Genomic DNA, 19,245 nt, shown 5'->3' on the forward strand with positions numbered 1-19,245 from the left:
ATATTTCTTGAGACGACGCCGTGTTTACAGAAAAAAAATTAGAACGAGGAACTAATAACAGTAACCTTAGAAACAAAGGAGTGGTGGGAAAATCAAACAGGAACATGTGAATGAAAACAAACAAAAAAGTCCATGATAACTAATACAAACTGAACATAACTGTGACGATAATTCATTTTATATACTAATTTCATAATGCTGTATGACATAACAAAAAGTAAGTTTAAAAATTACAATGATAATGATTATTAGTCCTAATTAGTTAAAACCAGCTAAAATAACACTTTAACTAATTAAAAATGATCATTAACAAGCATCAAATTTGACACATCAACAATAAAGGAGTTACTAATCCAGATTCAGAAATGGTGCTGGACTTCCTACAGCAGGTTTTCTTTTCTCCGTTTTGCTTGGTCATAATGTACATGAGTGCATTTACCATGAAAACTCCAGGAGAGTGGACAGCACTCATTAATTACTGCCGAATGCCAGAGGGATTAAAAAAGCAAACTGGTGGTGGCATGATTGGATGCAGCGTTTACACACCTGCAGTGATCAGTAAGCACTTTACTCTCCTTTTTTTGCTCTATTTTCCCTTTCTTCCCCACAGTGCATGGCATGATAAGGTGTTTGATCCAGCGAAAACGTCAAGTCAGTTGAAACAGAATAACAAGTTGTTTCCTTTGGGCATGGAAGCAAAAAAGAGGTTGTTTTACTTTTTCTCATTTCCCTCCATCAGCATATTTTAAAGGCATAAAGACAAGAAAGATAGAGAGAGGGATAAATTGGGGGTTTTGTGAAATTAAACAATGCAGACTCAAGCAGGTCTCTGTTGACCAAATGGTGCCATATTTAGGGAGAAGGGATAAGACTGCTCTCCTGGTGAAACTAAACAACACATAGGCCAGCTCTCAGACTTCCTGCATTCGCTCGCTGCTAATTGGATGTTCAGCGGGATACATCCTAAATCAGCTTCGATACGTTTTCCGCTTAACAAAACATCAGCCACTGCCTTTCAAGCATGCAAATGTATCCATGACATTAATTGTTCAAATTCAACAAACAGGGTTCTTGGGGAAAAGAATCAATAAAATAATTTAGAATTAAAATTTAAGAGAGGACACAAGAGAGGCATAACAAGTCCAGAATAACAAGTTTGTAAAGCTACATGAATAGATATAAACTTTATTGATATGAGCAATTCTTAATTTCTAAATTCGCTTTAATATATATATATATATATATATATATATATATATATATATATATATATATATATATATTAAAATCTGTAAGATCAAACTTGTATATGCTGAGTTTAATTTAAGTTTTTTTTTATCTCAAACTGTAATATACTGTAATTTTCCTACATTTATCTGCTACAAATTAGTTGTTTTGAAATCTACAACTTAAATTGTAAAATCATAGGAAATGTTGTATTGTTGTAGTTATTTGAATTTACTTGTTCAAAATGAAAATACCAACCCCACCAAACCCAATTAGTTTTAAGAATTTTAACTGAAAAGGAAAAAAAAAATGGAAACCTTTCATTACAAAAGCAACACATAAAAAATAAATAAATAGAATAATAACTCTAAAAACAGAACAATAGAAAAATAACATGTGTTAGTCAGTGTCACAAATTTGAAATGTCAGCTTATACACTGTCCTACCTTGCCAAACATTGTAATTTCCAGTACAAGTATATTGGAAAGTATTGTTACTATCTTCCTGTTCTGCCTTGCTGATCCGCAATTAAAAACTCTAGTATGTTTACACAAATGCCACTCAGAACTTTTGACAGTCTATGCTTCCCCTGAGGGGCAATATTCTTCACACTGAGCATCTAATGGCCTCTTGACTCATCCAAAGAGGGAAGCAGTCCAGCGCAGATTATTTCACTGGTCTGTTTATCTCAGTCAGCCCCAGCCAAAATGTATCCCTTCCACTAGGTTCACATAGACCCAACAAACGCCAACAAGTTAACAACCAACAACTTTCAACAGTTATTGGGTTTTATTATTAGTATTGTCACTATGTTGACTCTGTTGGTGGTAGTTGTGGCAGTGTGAACTTGACAGTTCTGTTGTCCAACATTATAAAAACAACTTTTTTGTTAGGGCAGTCACGTAAAGCAGATTTTAGACTGACTTAACAACATATATTTATATTTAAATAAAACTAAAAGTGGGTTTGGCTTAAATGGGAAATTGTAAACATAAAAGTACATGCATCAAAAAAAAAAAAAAAAAAAAAAAAGGTTTGGGCGCTTGAGCAAAAATAAAGTACACACAGTAAAGTTAGGCATACTACTTGTCACTGCCATTAAGATGCAGACACAGACATGCAGCACAATGGCTATATTCACATTAATCTTCACATTAACATTAAGATTTTACTTCAATACAGAATTGGAGACTTGGGCATCTTGTCCGGCAATAAAGAACACCAGCATCTTAAATCTCTCTGCTAATCCAAATAATTTATGTTTTAAGTCAAAGTCCCTCAGATGATTCATTATTTATAAATAAATGAATTGTGAACTATGAGGAGATGGTTTGCATATTGAAAGCAAAGTATCTGTTGCACACAGACTGTAAAAAAAGATGGACAACGCACCTTCACTCTCTTCCATTGTAGAAAAGTGAAGCCTCCAATGTCCCAATATGGCGCTGACATCTTGCGCTGATTTGGGACCCGAGTCTACACAGTAGTGTGCGTGAAGTGGAGCCGTGGAATCAAGGCCCGGTCCACACTCCCGCAGAATCGGTATCGGTTAGTACAGTTTAATGCAGAACAATCATTATGATGGTGTGAAATAAATAGTTATGGAAATGTAGAAATTAAAGTTAAAGCTCCAATCTCCTCCTGAAAAATGTCCATTGGTGGCTCAGTGACTACTTCACTCAGAGAAGCTGTCAATCATGATGTCACATCCCCATTTTATAACATCAAAAACTAGCAACTAAAACCCCCCCAAAAAAAGAACACTTGAACTTACATCAACGTGGTAAAAACGACCTAAAATGACAGAAACCATCTTTGGGAAATATTTTTTTGAAGTGTAATTTGATTGTTTAGTTTCTCTCACGTCCCATTAGATTACTTGGAGAGGGCTGGTTTTAGGATCTTAACTGGGTCCAGCCACCCGGGGGTGATCAAAATGTTTTGGCTTCAATTTTCAGGACTTGTGCAGCACACTTGGTTGCACAGAACATATACATTAGAGATGTAATAATATTAAAAAGAAAACCTGTTCTGTGTGAGTCATGATGAAATGGAAGTAGCAACAGATCTTTTCTTACATATTTTGATGTGCATCTGAATGTAACAGATTATTATAAAGAAAGAAAAAATAGGGCAGGGACTTTGTTAATCCACTGGTTGACAATTGAAAGTGAGCTTACAGTAGCTAGGGGCTGGGTTTAAGCGGACTAAATGATTGGAGAAGTTCAGCATACATTATTAGAAAGAAGTGTCATTTCACCCAAAGACTCATGACATTTTATTTATGAATTTTCATTTATAAAAGAAGATACAATTGTTTTATGCTAACGATTTAAAAAAAATGTAGGCATATTTTCATATTGAAAAAAAAAAAGAAAGAAAAAAAAAATCCCTAAATTAATTTGGGATTTGTATATATTGAGGAAAATTCTTATGGACTTTTATCTGCGATGAAAACAATGCACATGTGATTTTAACCTGAAAGCACAGCTATGTGTATCCTTTGATCGGCTGCTTATGATTCATTGCATGAGTGAAGCGAAGGGTGTCTCTTCAGGATTGGTCCGTCTCCAGTGGCAACAGGCCGCTTGAGTGATTTATCGGCCAGAGCTCCTCCACTGCTTAGCTATTAATGAGACAGTAATAGCCCCCGGACAACTCAGAGACGAATGCGTGTCAAACCCAGGCTGACCATGTGCACATGTATATGTATATGTGTGCAGAATATGTAACCATGAGTTCAATCAATTTCACATAAACTGACCAGAGGAAGACAGGGAAAAGAAAATGAAAGATTGGGGAGCCAGTAAGTCAAGAGAAAAAGTGACCATAGCCTATTACAGTGGTTCCCAAACTTTTTAGAGTGGCGTATCCCCCGAGGCATTTAACATCCTTCTGTGTACCCCCTCTTCCAATTAGACTGCAGTCACACCTTTTCCATTACGGGACAATATTTGCCACATTAAATTGATTTTCAAGTGCATTTTTTAACTTTATAAAATAAATGCTTTAAATAAAAAAATTTCAATAGAAAAATAATTTGATTGGATGATCTATTTGACCTTTTACAGCATTTTGTCTGTTAGAATTACATGCTCGGCTTTAATGCTATTTTAAAGGGATAGTTCACTTTGAAATTAATTTTTGGTGTGTTTTTGCTTACCTCAAGGGCATCCAAGATGTAGGTGTCTTTGTTTCCGCAGTAGTTTCAATTTTGATATTTTTAGGTCAAACCGTTCTTGTCTGTCAGTCATATAATGCAGGTCTATGGTCACCACCTCAAAGACCATGCACAGAGAAGTCCAAATTAAACATGATTTAATGACTCGTAAATGTAAGTACACATTGATGGCCAAAAAATACTGTTCGTTTTCTCACACAAACTGCTAATTTGGTGTCTTAGGCCATCAATGTGTACATACATTTACGAGTAATTAAATCATGTTTAATTTGGACTTCTCTGTGCATGGTCTTTGAGGTGGTGACCATAGACCTGCATTATGTGACTGACAGACAAGAACGGTTTGACCTAAAAATATCAAAATTGAAACTACTGCGGAAACAAAGACACCTACATCTTGGATGCCCTTCAGGTAAGCTAAAACATACCAAAAATTTATTTCAAAGTGAACTATCCCTTTAAGGTGGGGTAAAACTAAATGAACAGTAAAATTCAGCATTTTGTTCACGTATCCCCTCTGTCACCTCATGTACCCCAGTTTGGGAACCACTAGTCTATAATAATGTTGCTGGGATGAGAAACGAGACAGCAGAAAAAAAAAAAAAACAGCAAATGCCTAAAGACAGAGATTTCCAGAGCACTAAAACGATGTCAGAAAAAAAAAAAGATAATACCAGAAAGGGACAGCAGAGGAGAAAAGATAGCGAGTGAATGAGAGCTAGAGAGAGAAAGACAGGGATAAAGAGAGAGACATAAAGCAGCAGGAGAAACAAGAGACGGCTGATTGCCAGTGCTCTGTCAGTCTGGGTGCTAATTAAAGGCCCTCTCTCTCACTGCACTCTGCAGTCAGCCGCCAATTTCCAGAAGCATTAGCTGGCATGGCCGCTGGCATCCCCTTGCCCCTGCCTTCATTGCCTGTCATTATGTGAGGAAAGGGCACTCACATCACCAAGCCAACCTGTGATTTGAACAGGAGATAATGGAACAAAGAGAAGAGCATCTATTTCATACATGCATATTGCTTGGTGCAAAGGTGCGGTCACCGGAATTCACACATACAGCAGTGGCTTTTTTTTCTTTCTAAGGAGGCAGTGAAAAGTGTTCTGATGAGAAATTAATTGACAAAATTGATGATTGATGTATAAAGTTTTCTAAAGTCAAACTTCCCAAAACGACACAATCGAGTAAAGATTGTGATGACGGGCGTCCCTTTTGGCCACTTTACTCTTGATATTGAATACATATAAAAGACATGTAATCTGACGAACACTGTAATTATTGTTCAACATTTAAATTGTATTATAAGGTGCAGCCCTGTTGGGAATATTCAAAATTTTAAACTCCCACTGTTCCTCCAAAATGAATAATGATAATGTCAGCACGCTTTTACAGATTAGAAATCCAAGCATTCAGGGCTAGGCGATTGTGTTTTGAGAGTAGTATCAATGATTTTTAAATGAAAGTCTTTTTAAAGACAAATTATGGAAAGGATGAAAAAATGCTTCTGTTTTGCTATATCTCACATTTTTCCTATTTCTCTAGTTCCAACTCTCTTCTTTTAATTGGCTTGTCATAAGCTTCCTATTATTAAAGGACCTTTCTCCCTCCCTCTTTACCTCCATCTCTTAGTAAATGAATTTGCTTTCCCAAAGCACACTAATGCACTCACTGTAAAAAATGATTTGTTAGTTTGACTAAAAAAAGTAAGTTACCTGGTTGCCTTAAAATTTTGAGTTAATTGAAACTAAAAATGTGAGTTTTTACAACAAGTGATTTTGTTGTCCTAACTTAAGATTAAATATTGTATCAACTTATTCAAGCAATTAAAGGGATTAAGTTAACTTACAATTTTAAGTTTACTCAACTTAATCTTAACTACATATTGTTTGTTGTAACAATGAACTAAGAAGTTTACACGGTTGCCTTAAAATTATGAGTTAAATCAACTTCAACACAACTTAAAACAACAAAAGCTTTTTTGTTAAAAGAAATTATTCTGGAATAACAGCACAAATAAACCATAACTTTAACATTTATTATAACATTCACAAAAATATGAATTAATTGAATTGTCTGACAAGTATAAATTATACTACTTATTAAATTATAATTGTATTATAGTATACATTAGTATGATATAATTAACTGCTGCTTGAATAAAAACATAAGAACACATTAAAGCAACAATACAAGCATGCTATAACTGTCAAGCATGTGCGAGAATAAACAAATGTCAGTGTGATGACATTAAAATCAGCTTGAATTAAGTGCAATAGAATTAAAAACAAAAACCCATTTAATGAACATGACGCATGAAAATCATTTTCTCAAAACAATATTTTATTTCTCAAACAGTATTAAAAGGGTTAGTTCACCCAAAAATGAAAATTGTCATTACTCGCGCTCATGTCGTTCCAAACCTGAAAGATATTCATTCGTCTTTGGAACACAAATTAAGATATTTTAATGAAATCTGAGAGCTTTTTGTCCATCCATTGACAGCCTATGCAACTATCACTTTCAAACCCCAGAAAGGTAATAAAGACATCATTGAAGTAATCCATGTGACTCCAGTGGATTAACCTCAAGTTTATGAAGCGATGTGAGTGCTTTGTGATTCACTTATTGTGATTCAATTATTTTAAACCAGTAATGCTTTAATAAATGTAGGTCTTGGCCACGTCAGTTTAAAATAGCTTAAAATTATTTCAGTTACTCCAAAGAACTTTACAGTCTACCTGGGGTAGACCCCTCCCCTGAAAAAAAGAAAAGGTATTGGCCAACCCCAATGTTTGCACAAAAAAATTGTGAACGTGCGTTGGAGATTGATAGATTCATATTTTGTAAATATTTTTATTTTTGAATAAATAAAGCACTCACATCACTTCCTAAACTTGAGGTTAATCCACTGGAGTCACATGGATTACTTCAATGATGTCTTTATTACCTTTCTGGGGTTTGAAAGTGATAGTTGCATAGGCTGTCAATGGATGGACAAAAAGCTCTCAGATTTAATTAAAATATCTTTATTTGTGTTCCAAAGACGAATGAATATCTTACAGGTTTGGAACGACATGAGTGCGAGTAATGACAAATTTCATTTTTGGGTGAACTAACCCTGCGAAACAATTTTCTTCATCTATTCCACATTTTTAAAGACTTACACCAATTCATAACATTTAATAATGAATATTAAGCTTACAACAGTTCAGTTACAAGGATATTTCATTTGAACTCAAAATCTCCAAAAAAAGTGGTTGAATGCAAACACTGTTTTTATATGTAATTCAATGAGTGAGTGTATGTGAAGTGAAATGTGAATGGATGAGCGAGTGCAATGAAAGAAGAAAAAATAAACACTTACATTAATGAAAAGGAGAAAATCATTGTGTTCAATGATATCCAACTTCAGAGCTAGCAAAGAGTTATATTTGTGAGATTTTGTTTTCAAAACAGACGAATAAAAACATGTCAGAATGTCAGTGAGTATGAGTAGGGGAGAGTAAAATCCTCTTCCACTAAACACTGAACAGTTTGTTCCTTACTCCATGAACTCTGGCCGAACATACCTCGCCACCACTTTTTGGAGTACTTCAAATGTATATTTGACCTCCTTGGGGTAAGTGATGTTCAGAGCACAAAGAAGCCCCATTAGTATAGCAAAGGCATTTGACACGTCCGTTAAGCCATCAAGCACAATCACCTCCTCTAACACCACAGCCACATCGATTATTTCCTTTGGGAGGAGGTTTGCAGTGTTCGCCTCTGTGACCACCAAGAGTCCAACATTCATCCCCTTCACCACCTCTTCCTCATCAGTTGGCTAATAAGAGAAAAAGGAAATTACTATGAATCACAAAATTACAAATTTACAAAGCCTTTGTAGGTTAACAATGAATGAGTTTTAAACAGAGGCGTGTTTCCATTAGAATAAGGGTATGTGAATAATCTATAGTACAATTAATGGTAAATGTTCTTTAATGTTTTAAATATATCAAACCAATAATGCTTTAATAAATGTAGGTCTTGGCCATGTCAGTTTAAATAGCTTAAAACTATTTCAGTTACTCCAAAGAACTTTACAGTCTACCTGGGGTAGACACCCTCCCCTGAAAAAAAGAAAAGGCATTGGCCTTATTAAAGGCATTATTAAAACAAACATGATATTTACATACCTCACAAATTTTGATGAACTTGGAGGGTTCCTCTTTGAGGAAGTAAGGAAGCCCACAAAGGACAACTGCTCTTCTACGTTGGTTTGAGCTCTGCAATGAATAACATTGTTTTAAAGGGTTAGTTCACCCAAAAATTGAAATGATGTCATTAATGACTCACCCTCATGTCGCTCCAAGCCCGTAAGACCTCCGTTCATCTTCGGAACACAGTTTAAGATATTTTAGATTTAGTCCGAGAGCTTTCTGTCCCTCCATTGAAAATGTATGTATACTGTCCTTGTCCAGAAAGGAAATAAAGACATCATCAAAGTAGTCCATGTGACATCAGTGGGTTAGTCAAAAATTTTTGAAGCATCGAAAATACATTTTGGTCCAAAAATAACAAAAACTACGACTTTATTCAGCATTGTATTGTCTTCCGGTTCTGTTGTGGATCCGCGTTCAGTGCCGCTGCTGACGTAAGACGCTGCTGACGTGTGTCTGGTGTGTGTGTGTGTGTGTGTGTGTTCTGGTTCTGTTGTGGATCCGCGTTCAGTGCCGCCGCTGATGTAAGACGCTGCTGACGTGTGTCTGGTGTGTGTGTGTGTGTGTGTGTGTGTGTGTGTGTTCTGGTTCTGTTGTGGATCCGCGTTCAGTGCCGCCGCTGACGTAAGACGCTGCTGACGTGTGTCTGGTGTGTGTGTGTGTGTGTGTGTGTATGTTCTGGTTCTGTTGTGGATCCGCGTTCAGTGCCGCTGCTGACGTAAGACGCTGCTGACGTGTGTCTGGTGTGTGTGTGTGTGTCTGGTGCGCCCGAGCTTCGTTTACAGTCTGAGGGAGACGCACGCTGGAAACAAAACAATCTTCGCAAACATGTCTAAGGATTTCCACACAGAGGAAGACTTGCATTTTTTTGCCCAGCCATATTTATTTGAACCCGAATACACGGACGCACCAGACACACGTCAGCAGCGTCTTACGTCAGCAGCGGCACTGAACGCGGATCCACAACAGAACCGGAAGACAATACAATGCTGAATAAAGTCGTAGTTTTTGTTATTTTTGGACCAAAATGTATTTTCGATGCTTCAACACATTCTAACTAACCCATTGATGTCACATGGCCTACTTTCATGATGTCTTTATTTCCTTTCTGGGCAAGGACAGTATACCGTACATACATTTTCAATGGAGGGACAGAAAGCTCTCGGACTAAATCTAAAATATCTTAAACTGTGTTCCGAAGATGAACGGAGGTCTTACGGGCTTGGAGCGACATGAGGGAGAGTCATTAATGACATTATTTTCATTTTTGGGTGAAATAACCCTTTAAATAAAAACTAGTAGTCATAAGCCACTTTCCACTGTGAGGCCAGTGCAACCCAGGGCAAACAGCATGCCAGGAGGGGGCCAATAACCTCGGACCTTGAGCACCGAGGCCAAAATCAAGTTGCGTTGCATAGAAATTTTAATTAATCAGGCATGTGACACTGGAACCATTTTTCTAATTCTAAATTAAATTCACATATACTCACATCATCTTCAAGAGACTGAATCAGGCTCTTGAGTTCTCCAATGTCTTTGGCTTGGTACAACCGCAAAAATCCTTTCAGGTACTCATCAAGCCCATGGAAAAAGGTCGTCTTAAGGTCTGTGGACACTATGCGTCGAAATTCTGCAGCAATCTAGTAAAATAGCAGACCCACAATTAGAATATTACAGTTTTTTTTTTTTAACAATTGCTAGGACACATTTCTCAATACTTGGGTCACTTTTTCAGTTTATAATTCAAGGCAATACTGTATTACAAAAGTAACCCATGTTTTTGTAAAGATAAACCTGTCTCTCGGTAAATAATAGAGATGCACCGATTACAATTTTCTAGCCCGATCCCGATTTCCGATTTTTCCTTGAGTTTGACCTGCCGATACCGATTTGAGCCGATTCGGATTTCATTTTTTCAAACCACTTTACAGCACACACAAATATTTATTTTCTATCTTCTCTTTAATAGAACATTTTGCATAGAACATTTTTTTAACAGATAATCGCTATAAAATAGAACTATATAAATTACTCCTGGTGTGGGAAATTCACACACATCTAAAGTGCAGTGTTATGGAAGAACCATTTCCTTTTCACATCCAATATCCAACTAAAAAATATTTGATATATTTAGCAAACTAAACTTCTGTATGAAAAACAGGTAATGGCAATAAAATAATATATAAATAACAAATAAAAATAAAATAAATATAGCCTTGCACTGCACTATAAAGATATTTATCACACTCACACACAGGCCTATTGCAATCACTTGTACATCAATGGCAAGTTATATTTCTCAAACAGTTCTTCTCTTTTCTGTGAAAAGAAATGGTTCTTCCATAACACTGCACTTTAGATGTGTGTGAATTTCCCACACACCAGTAGTAATTTATATAGTTCTATTTTATAGTGATTATCTGTTAAAAAAAATGTGTTCTATGCAAAATGTTCTATAAAAGAAAAGATTTAAAATAAATATTTGTGTGTGCTGTAAGGTGGTTAGAAAAAATTAAATCGGCAAAATTATAATAAATTTAAACTATTTTCGGACCTTTCCCCGCCTATACATTAAATTAATAAGACTAAACCAGTTGCGATAGAGACATATTATTGAATTTTAAAATTACTTACCATAAACAGCCTAAGTTTGCAGAGAAGCAAATGGCTCCTTCCCCAGGTCTGGTCCAAGATAGGCCTATGTCGTGTAACGTTAATTGGCAAACATGTTCAAAGCTCAACGAGTCTGAAATATTACATAAAAAGATTCATTTGAACACTTATTGCTTCAGAAACATAAGTATAACAGTTCAATCTCTATTACTTAACGTTATTGCCGTTTCCTTCTCTTAAAGGAAACGTCAGCTTACCCTGAATGCGTTAACGTTAGCATCACGGCCAATACGCATTCGTTTAATCACGACGAAAACGAAAAATAATTAAACTATTATTATTTATCGGGATTATTTTAAGGTTGAATCGCTTCACTAACAGCCTAACTAAACCGTAACGTAAAAGATGACATAAGAAACACACTAACTTTCAAATAACCGACAATGGAAACTTCTGGAATTTCTGAGGCAAAATTATTAACTTACTTATAACGTTAGATTTAAACCATCTTCTGATTTTTCGCTGCCTAGGAAATACATTTCATTACCCTTAGACAAAACCAGTCTATAAATACATTGCATTTTAAAATTACTTACCATAGACAGTCTTGTTTCCTTGCTTCTGAAGAAGCTGAAGAGAAAATCGCGCCTTCTCTTTCAAGTGTCGTCTGTTGTTTACACTCGGGCGTCCGGCGCATGCGCAGGGAAAATTAAAACTCAGAGTGAACTATCTATTAGTACAATCAACTCATGTTTTTATTTTATATCAGTGCATTGCCACCAAGCCATTAGTTTAATCAACCTAAACTAAAAATGTTTTGTTATCTGAACAACATTAGTGAATCTAAGTTGATTTGACAAAATAAAATATGTTGTGTTAACAAATCATGGAAATCATTTTTTACAGTGCTGTAGACACAGTATATTAAGCATTTTGTGAGTTCACAGCATACATTGTTGATTCCAAAGCCGGTGCTGGATAAACAGAGAGCATGTGCGTGCATGCGCGTGCGACAGTAGGATGTGGTAGGCTAAATTATTTACGACAGCAGTAATGGACAATTCCGCTTCCAACCTGTAGGGCGACCGCAGAGGAAAAGTTGCTTGGTGTTGCTTTAAGGCAACCTTGTTTGCTGGTCTAAGATGGTCTCCCAAACTGGTTAGACTAGTCTGATTGCTGATTTTAGAGAGATTTTGGGCCCTTTTCAGTTGACCACCTTGCCAAACAACAGCATAGCCATGATTGGGAGACCAGCTTAGACCAGCTTAGACCAGCTAAGACCATCAAAGCAACAATGAACTGGTTTACGTGTTTTTTTCTGCAGGCTGTTTCTAACTGTTTTTTTTTTTTTCAGCAGGCAGAGATCTTTTATGATGAGTAAGGCTCATCTAACAGTCACACGAGGAAAACCTCAAACAGTTTATCACAAGAACAGTATGAAAGTAAAGGACCCCTGTAAACTGTTACAGTAGCCCGCATATAGTTGCTCTAAGTTGTCTGACCAGTAAAAATTATCTAAAAACCATGACTAGCTTTTACCTGGTTTGTTGCTGGTCCAAAATAGTCTTCTAGCTCGGAACTTAGAACAGCTAGAAACCACCTACCAAGTTACAACACACAGCTACATGCTTAAAATATATTTTCAAGCAGGGCGGAAAGAGTATTAATGAATAAGGATGCACCGAAATGAAAATTCTGGTCCGAAACCAAAAATGTCCCCAGAGTGTGTATGTGAAGTTTTAGCTCAAAATACCCCACTGATTTTTTATAGCATGTTAACATTGACACTTTTTGAGGGTGAGCAAAAACGCACCGTTTTGGTGTCTGTTCCTTTAAATGCAAATGAGCTGCTGCTTCCGGCACAGAGGGCGGAGCTTCAACAGCTCGTTCTTAGCAGCTTTGATTACCTCACACTAGAGGTCTTCACGGGTCCACTTGGATCCAAAAACCCGAGGTCCGACCCGAGACCCGAGCGGGTTCGGGTCCAAAACTCCGACGAGTGTCTCGGACACGGGTCGGGTTCGGTATTAGTGGCCTCGGGTCTCGGATAATTTAAAATAAATATGCCTTTTCCAAATGGACCCGAGAAGACCCGAATTATTTTAAACTATGTTGGGCATTTAACAAAATTGCAGTATTTAAAACAACTTTATGATACCGTTCTCTCACTTTTTCTAAGTGAGAGAGCGAATCCGCGCTTCTACGTGCAATTGGGCTATAAGCATAAGCACGGTTGCCTCTGCATTTATTTACTCAGTTTCTCGCTCCACATAAACCAACCCCTCCCTTTGCCAAGAAGAACTAGTGCGCCATCATGTGATGGATGTTTGACTAAATGCAAGTATTTGAATTGTCATTAAGCCAGGCCTGTCAATCAATTTTAAAAATACGCGACACTGTCAGAAAAGCATGGAGGGGATAACAAACATTGCGATAAAGGTGAGGGAAAACGAATGGTGGTTCTAATCATCGTATGGTCCGGTAAATAACATTATGCCAAATGTTATAGGACATAATTGGTTATGATGTGTGATTGACATTTTAGCACTTCAGCGCGCTTACACTCGCGCGTCTATGTTAAGTGCATTTTTTGAGAAACACAGGGCTGCAGGCTGTGCACAATGTAAATGCCGTTTACGTTCGGGAATCGGGTCCAGTCGAGTTCTAAAGGAAATGGCGTCAGGTCGGGTCGGACTCGGGTCTAATTTTATCGGGTCTGTCTCGGGTCGGGTTTTTCTTAAAAAAAAAATAATTATTCATGCACGTCGGGTTCGGGTAAGTAGTGATTCGGGTCGGGTACAGTTTTTAGGACCCGAGAAGACCTCTACCTCACATAGACATGTATGGTGGCCCAGTATGCACAACACAACGAAATTTAAAAAGCAAACATAAGTTCACAACACAACGAAATTAATAAGCCACAACACAATGGAAATGAGCCACAACACAACGGAAAATGTACAAGACAACAGAAATAAGCCACAACACAACGGAAATAAGCCACAACACAACGGAAATAAGCCACAACCCAATGGAAATAAGACACAACACAACGGAAATAAGCCACAACACAACAAAATAAAGCCACAACACAACACAACAGAAATGCTCCCGACCACCAGAGGGCTCTCAGAGCGCGGTAAAGTTTGTTTTCCATGCCACTGTTCTATCAGTCTGCAGTCTAAAAAATATATCAACAGCATGATTAGTTTTAACAGTATTTAGCCAACCATTGTATATTGACATTTATTCATTCAAAATCACCTACGTGCATTATAGCTGCATATTTGTGTTGATCTTAAAAATTGAAATGGTATTTTTTGTGTAGGCCTATTTTATTTTACATTCGTTATATTGTGAATTATTTCCTCTGGGAATGTTATTTTGAAATAGCGATCTGGATATGTTATGCAACAGAGAAAGGAAAAGATCGCGGCACAGCTTAAAAATGCGATCTTCTAACAGTTTAGCCTTGGAAAACATTTGACTGTAAGTAATTAACAAGTTTATTCTACTATAATTAAGTTATGATTGTTGAATGTAAGTGATTGAACTGATTACAACATTGAAACAAACTTTGTAGAGAATGGTTTGAACTGAAAGCAATCAGTTGACTGTTATCCAACAGTATTATTGTATTTGTTTTCCTGTAATATATATTTACATATTTAATTTTTTGTATTTCAGTTTTACAGTAAAGAATAATCACCAAGAAAAGTTACGCCTTGGGACTTGATTTCAATATGTTCACTATCTGGCCCTGTCCCAATACCCACACTACGCCCTAAGGTCTTCCTCGAAGTGGACACTTGTTGAAAGTGCACTTAGCGGAGTAAGTGCGCAAGGGCCCAAAGCTGTGAAGAGCAGAATTGGGACAGTTTTGCACACGTCACAATCTACGTGACTTCTGTTGTGATCAGGAGAGCAAACACCGTTCATTTGGCTGATGTGTGTGCTGCTTATAATAGCTATAACATGACACAATCCTTTGAATGAAAAAAAAAAATCTTTTTTTACTCTTAGCTACCAACCTTTCTGTTAATGTTATTAATATTAAAACAGTTTTTGGCTTAGATAAATTGTGATAAGATAAATTGTGATTGAGGTTTACCTGAGCTTATACTGCCTTACCGTATTCACAGCGATTGAAAATGCATTTTTAATTATGTTATTATGCAAATTGATATATGAAATTCTTCCCATCCCATACATGAAAAAATACATGACGTGTTGGTGATATATTATATATACGCTATATATTAAAATAGTCTTACATAGGCTATAAGAAATAAAATGACACAACCCTGTCTCTTTTTGTTAAATTTCAGTTTTATTGATCAATAATAGCCATTAATAAAGTATAAGTAGCCTAAAAAGTATAAGAAGCTATATAAGTCAAGCAATAAAGCAAGTTAAAGGATTCAGTCAAACATAAGTCAACAGGCTAACGTTACAACGTTACAACGTTACAGTTAAATAGCCTAAATATATAAAGTTATGAAACTTCACTTTGCCCTCAGCCAAAACGATTTGCCAGGGAACAAATCATAGATTAATGAGACCAAAGATCGCCCGTTATATATACACAAGCCGATTTATAGCTCATGTTTAACCACTAGACACAGAGCCCGCGGGAAACGTCAGAATGACTAGCCGAGGTAATAAGGCTGTTAGGCGGGGTACATGAGCGCTGAGCCCGGTGATCACCTGGAACTCCGAAAACGTCAGAGGAAATTTTTAAATAGGCGCTATCTTTATAAATAAACCACAGATTTGAGCTTTAAACAACTATTCTCGACTGAAAAACTCTTAAAACTACATTTCGTGACACAATAACACTAATATGTGACCTGATCCAGCAAAATGAGTCACAGTGACCCAAATTTAAAAATTGAGATTTTGGTATTAATGGAAAGAGGAGACCATAAGCTTTCAATTGATATCCTAGTCAAAGTCATACCTTGAATGGTTGTAAAGATATACACATTTGAATTATGGTCGTCTGCCCTCTTTTTCCAATTGAAAACCTGAGAAAATCGCTTTTAAAGTTTTTTGCCCGTTTTTTGTTGATATCTTTCAAAATCCATTACATTTAAAGGGATAAACTATTTATTTTACAGCTTAATTTGACCAAAGACATTAATATATAAATGCTATTAAACCAGGCTGAAGCTCAAATTATTTTAAAAGTTTTTATTTGAATAAATAATTTAACAGTAGGCCTACCTTTTACAAAAATGTACTAAAATCAGAAAGATTGAACAGAGGTGCTACATTTTTGCTTGAGAGAGAGGGTGTGTGTGTGTGTGTGTGTGTGTGTGTGTGTGTGTGTGTGTGTGTGTGTGTGTGTGTGTGTGTGTGTGTGTGTGTGTGTGTGTGAGAGAGAGAGAGAGAGTGAGAAAGTGAGAGGCAGAGAGACAAGGAAACAGAGATCAAACAATGCTAGTCTATGCAATCATATCTTAGTGTAGGCTAGTTGACAATAACAGTGTAAATTCATAACGGAGATACCAACAGTTAAATATTGGGTTAATCAAACACATTGTAATGGATTCTCCTTGCAGATAAATAGCTACACTCATTCACATTTGTCAATCACGTTATGTCAATCACGCGTGCACACTACGAAACTTTCATCCGTTATATAAAAACAATCGTAAGTTTTTCGCATCCGTAGCAAGCAGTTTGAATGGTGTTTTGACAATTCGGAGCCACCGAATCAATACGAAAAAACGCATACGAAAAAAACGCGGACTCAGTGTGCAATGGCCAGGGGGCTTGATGACGCTTTGGCAACTTTGCTCGCTTTTGACAGCGACATTTCTCAAATTAATAATATTTAATCTTTCTGAGGAGATCTGCTAGCTTGTTTATTACACAGAGCGCTCGCTGCGAGTCTGACAGGAGGGTGGCTGGACCAATCGCGTGCCGGTCAGTCGAAACGGCTTCCCATCGACAAATGATCAGCATTTGTGTACATTTCTAAGCTTTTTGATTGGTTCTATACAACGTGTAACACCATTTAAAGAGCAGAGATAGTGACGTTTCAGGGGATACCCGGGAAATGCTCAGAGGTGACGAGAGGAGTTGAGAAAAGCAATGTTCATTTCCAGCGAATTTAGTAAAACTTTGTACACTTTAATAGTAATTTAAATACCTTTACTCAATTATCTGGACTACGAAACTTTGGGAGATTATTTTTGAATGTCTGTTCTTTGAAATTAGCAAAAAAAAAAAAAAAATCTATTATTTCATTGTTTTTCCACATAATCGGCCCATATCTTAAAATAGAACGTTGCGACTTCCGACTCATTTCGCCAGATCGGGTCACATATTTTTAAATTTCGCGGCCTTGAAAAACACTTCAACACACCGGCTTCGTTTATCTTCGGAGTTTCCGCTCCCGAACAGCACCATAGCAACCGTTCTCCCCCATAGAGCTTCACAGTCCCGCCCACAGCCCGAGAGAGCTTTGGTGCTGGAAGTAAATTTCCCATTAATTTCTCCCATTGACGTTTTGGAAAATCCGTATCTAAAGAGTTTTAGAGCATGTCTGAGGATAACCACCTACGTCTGAACTCATAAGCATACAACATATCATTTCGAGTGAAAAAACTAAGAGAAAATCCAAAAACGTCAAAGGTACAATACTGTGTACATATTTTCATTTCCGAGCGAAGGAACTACTCATCCCATAAACCACCGCGCCTCACTGAAGTCGACTGAAGCCACAACCGCGAAAGAGCCTTTTGAGCGACTTCCAAATCTGACGACGGCCACGTGAACATTTTCCTCCAGTGAATTATATAGTAAATGTGCAGGGAAACTCCTTTTCCTCGATTTACTGAAGCTTATATGTATGACGCATTTGCAGCTGCACAGCTAACACATTGAGCATCTGGCTCGCTCATAGGCTGTGCTGCGGCAACTGCACATCCAATGGCGCAGGCGCCTCTGACGTGCGACCAATGAACTAGCCCTACGTCATTACATGATCTTCAGTCTTCACGGACCTTCGCGGGGTTTAACCAGACACGTTACATGACTTCCACCAATCAGATGCATCACTGTGGGATTGTGGGATTGTTCAGGATTGTGGGTAATGAAGTACTTAGGCATTTATCTTAAAACAAGGTTAGTGCCCCATGAACTTTTGGCGTTTATATGAGCATTACAATCACTTAGTACAGCCGTAGCTGGTTTTAAGTCTTCCACGTATGGTTACGTTTTTATGGAGAAATTGTATTGAATTTTTACTTCCGGCACCGGCTGTGGGCGGGACTGTGATGCTCTATTGGTTAGCTGTTCGAAACGTCACAACACTACAAGGATTCTGGGTAATATCCCATAGCAAAGTGAGGTCTGATGCGCACTTGCGAAAGGGGTGCATTAAGTGCCCTTATGATCACCCCTGGAGAACACTATTAGAGGATCGGGACACCCTACGGTCTTGCACCCCTTAGCGAGAACGCACATTGAGGGCGCAAGTGCGGATATTGGGACAGGGCCTCTGTCTGGAGCACAGTCACGTTCTGTGAGGGCAGACTATAGAATGCTGTGACGCACTACCACAGTAGCATAATCCCTAAGGGAACGTCTGCCAATTATTTCTGCTTATTTCTATATTTGCTTATTTCCGTTGTGTTGTGGCTTATTTTCGTTGTGTTGTACATTTTCCTTTGTGTTGTGGTTTAATTTCATTCAACATGTAGACAACATTTCTGAATGGTTAGTTGATGAATTTATGTAGCTTATGTGTAGTTGTCTTCTAGTCATTGCAACATCAAAATTTAACATCAGGTGATATCACCTGATGTTAAATGTTGATGTTGCAATGACTAGAAGACAACTACACATAAGCTACATAAATTCATTTTTTTGACCATATGCAACATCAAATTTAACAGATTTTTTTTTTTTTACCAATTATGAAAATAAAGTAGACCTACAAAGCGATTATTATCAGAGCATGTGAGCAGATAGCAGGGAGTGGATCAGAGAAAGAGAGGGTAGTGTCATTTTACC

This window comes from Rhinichthys klamathensis, unplaced genomic scaffold (assembly GCF_029890125.1).
Source record: "Rhinichthys klamathensis goyatoka isolate OS25496 unplaced genomic scaffold, OSU_Roscu_1.1 h1tg000186l_1, whole genome shotgun sequence".
NCBI classification, from domain to species: Eukaryota; Metazoa; Chordata; class Actinopteri; order Cypriniformes; family Leuciscidae; genus Rhinichthys; species Rhinichthys klamathensis.